Consider the following 3,920-nt stretch of genomic DNA (forward strand, 5'->3'; position numbering starts at 1 on the left):
CTCTCTCTCTCTCTCTCTCTCTCTCTCTCTCTCTCTCTCTCTGTCTCCTCTCTCCCCTTTCCTACCTCTCCTTTTTCTTTCCTTCAAAATTAATGCAAAAACATTCATAAAAGGGGTTGAGAGATTTGGATGGAAAGGCAGGCGAGGATGCCAGTATTTTTGCACATCATCTTCCAAGCTCATGGAGAAGAGATGGAGAGGATTCAGAACATTATAGCTTTGGAGCTAAAAGGGTCCTGAGAGGCCATTGAGTCTAACTCCCTCATTTTATACATGAGGAAACTGAGGTCCAAAGGAAAATGATTTCTCCATCCCATCACACAGCTAGGGAGAATCAGATGCAGGATTAGAATCCAGATCTTCCTGACTCTCAGACCCATACTATGTCATGCTCTCTCTTATTCAGAAATCTCTAGGGCCTAGCAAAAAAGGCTTCATGTTTTGCCTTTGAAATCAGTAACAAGCAGCTGAATATTAGCAGGGAAATGTCCAGTTGCAATGGTGTTGCTTTTATTAAAAATGGGTTTTAAATTAAAGTTATTTCAAGGTTTTCTTTGTTGGATTGTAGATATAGAGCAAGATAGCACCTTAGACTTCATCTACTCCAAGTCCTCCTTTTACAGATGAGGAAACTGAGGTACTAAGGTTAAATGACTTGTCAAAGGCACATTGGGTATTAAGTGACAGATTTGAATCTGAGTCCTTTGACCCTAAATTCAGAATTCTTTCCTGTATTCTATGTTGTGTAGACGTGTGCATGTCTCTAGACTGTGTAAGATCCAGGAGGTGAAGGGCCAGGCTGTCTTTGAATATTATCTTTCCTACAAAGCCTAGAATGGAGCTAGGTACACATTAGATACTTTGTAAATATTTGCTTCATTGAATTCATTCGATTCTGATTAAGGAGGTATTTAAATTTAGGTGCTAAAAGCAGGGAAAAAAAGTGAAGCCATTTGAATATTTTGTATCCTATTGCAGGAATTTAGGGGATTCCTGTCCTTTATGGAGAGGTTAGTGATATTGTATTGTCCAGTCAGGGATAATCACCAAATAATCTTCATATGCACAATTTATAATGGGACCTAACTTCCTTTATGGAATAGACGTTCCATAAGGCAATACTCTTTTGTGGTTATTGGGACCTTTTTTCTGTTTCTGTTTCTGTCTCTCACCCTATTTCCCTTTAATTTTCCTTTTATCACCTGTGGTTGAGGGAGGACATTACAGTTTCAATAATTTGAAAGATTGTCATGTGGAGGAGGGACAAGACTTGGAGGAGGGAGCACTTTGTCCTTTTTTGCACCAGAGGGCAGAACAAGGACAGCTGGGTGGCAGCTGCAAGGAAACACTTTGAGCCTTAATCTATAAATGTCTTCGTGGTGACCACTTCCCCTACAGGGAATAGGCTGCTTTTGGAGGTCACGGTCTCCTCCTCCCTGGAGATCTTTAAACCAAGGTCAGACAATGACCTGTTAGGCACATCATAGGGAGGATTCTAGGTTGGCCTAGGAAGGTCCCTCCCAAATTCTGTGAAGTGAGAAGAGCATTGGGGTCGGGAAAGACCCGAACTTACTTCCTGGGTCTCCTACGTACTAGTTGTATGCCTCAGTTTCCTCATCTGTAAAACAAGGATAGTGGTGTTTGTAGCATGTCAATGGCTATCCTTGTTGCCTTTGGTATAAGGGGACTTGGTTCAAGCCGTGTCTCTGGCGTATATTAAGTGTGTGAGTCTGGGCAAATGACTTTGTTTCTTAGTTGCCCAGGAAGTTATTAAGACTGTAAGTTGAAGAGTAGATGCTGACCTCCATTGGTTGAGGGAATTTTCTAGTCTAGGAGTTCCTTATATAAGTGGTTCTCAACCTTTTTGGTCTCAGGACTCCTTTACATTTTAAAAAATTAAGAGTATCTCAAAGAGCTTTTGTCTATGTGGGTTATATCTATTGATAGTTACCATATTAGAAATTAAACTTGATACAATTTAATATTATATGAAATTAATTATTATATAATGATATATAATATCATTATACATAATATAAAATATGTTGCTTATATAATTGTATATTTAATTTTAATTTTTTTTTACAAATGTCTCGTTTGATCCTTACAACAACCTTGGGAGGTATTTCCTGTTATTGTTCCCATTTTACAGATGAGACAACTGAGGTAAATAGAAGTTAAGTGATTTGCCCAGGCATACACAGGAATAAGTGTGTGAGGCTGGATTTGAACTCAGGTCTTTATGATTCTAGGTCTGCTGTTCTATCCACGGCACCATCAGCTGCTTCTGTGGTATATAACTTATAAACACATTTCATGTTAATATAAATAACATTTTAATGAAAATAACTATATTTTATGAACAAAACAAACAGAGAGAAGAGTGGGTTTCTTTGGACATAGATTTATAGGAGATTTTACATATCTTTTTAATGTCTGGCTTAATAGAAGAAGGCTGAATTCTCATATTTGCTCCTGTGTTTGATCTCTTGCTATATGTTATTTGTTGTTAGGTGGTGCTATGGATAGAGCGTAAGGCCTGCAGTCAGGAAGACTCATCTTCCTGAGTTCAAATCTGACCTCAGACACTTACTAGCTGTGTGACCCTGGGCAAGTCACTTAACTCTCTTTACCTCAGTTTCCTCATCTGTAAAATGAGCTGATGAAGGAAATGGCAAACATCTCTGGTATCTTTGCCAGGAAAACCCCAAATGGGGTCACAGAGAGTTAGACATTACCGAAAATGACTGAACAACAGATAGGAAGAAAACCTGGCTTCATGTATACATGTAGTTAGAAAAGGGAGGAGTTTTTTGGTAGGCAAGTAACAAGTTAGTCTTATTATGAAAATAGCTTTGACCTCATGGGCCCCATACAAGGGTCTTGGGGACTCCTGAGAAAGACAGAAGAACGCTCCCAGGGGTCTGAGGCCCACATATTGAGAACTATCGTTCTCTACCAATGAAACGATAGGTTTGCACCAAAACAAACAAACCAATAAATACTTTTACCATCTGCCTCCCCTAGAATTATTAGAGATATACTTGGTAAACCAGGTAAGCATTATTGAAATGTGAATTATTTTTCTAAATCAATTGGGCTATTTTAGTTTTTTCTTCTTCTGTATCAAGAGTTCATTTACTAGTCTTTCTCTATCCACATCTGTCCTCAGCCTGACCTAAATACTACTGTTTAAAACAAAGTCCCCTAAAACCATCCTCAGGGACTTCATCCTAGCCCACTTCCCAGCTAGCTGAATGGCCCATGCCAGAGGCTCAGAGAAGCTCCTTTCTTCACAGACAGCAATATGAACCCCCAGTAAAATGTGGATGAAATAAGAAAAGCTGCTATTTGAGCTGGCCTCACAGAAGAACAGACTTAGAGAGATGGAAGGCAAGTCTGACCATCAAAGGATTTAGAACAAGACCTGACTTTAGAGGGACAGACTCCCTGGTCCAGCTCTTTCATTTTGCAGGAGAAGAAACTGAAGCCCAGGGAAAGTGTTTAGGCTGAGGTTAGCGTGCAGCAAGTGGGCTGGCAGGGGTTGGATGCCAGCCTCCTCAGGCTACTGTTCTTTTCTCTGACATCTGACTGTCTCTGCTAAAGGTGTGGCAGAATCCTAGCATATCAGAGGGAAAGAGGATCCTGGGACAGAGCTAGGAAGTAATCTGAGAACCTAGAAGGCCAGAGCCCAGAGACCCTACAACATGGAAGGTCAGGGCTGAGAGGGGCCTTCAAACAGAGAATGTCAGAGCTGGCAGGGACCTTAGAATACAGGATGTCAGAGCTGGGAGGGGTCTTAGAACACAGGATGTCAGAACTGGGAGGGGCCTTAGAACAAAGGATGTCAGAGCTGGGAGGGACCTTAGAACACAGGATGTCAGAGCTTGCAGGGGCCTTAGAACAGAGGATGTCAGAGC

General features: G+C 40.8%; 1 protein-coding gene across 2 annotated transcripts in view; it reads left to right on the top strand.

The window, feature by feature from the left end:
• Nucleotides 1-3,920, top strand: part of LOC138158698 (adhesion G-protein coupled receptor D1-like) — a 476,877-nt gene that overhangs the window by 291,865 nt on the left and 181,092 nt on the right. The gene's annotated exons all lie outside the window — the stretch shown is intronic.

The sequence above is a fragment of the Petaurus breviceps genome, unplaced genomic scaffold (genome assembly GCF_028583685.1).
Source record: "Petaurus breviceps papuanus isolate PSGF00001 unplaced genomic scaffold, PetGlider_PUasm1.0 101, whole genome shotgun sequence".
Classification (NCBI taxonomy): Eukaryota; Metazoa; Chordata; class Mammalia; order Diprotodontia; family Petauridae; genus Petaurus; species Petaurus breviceps.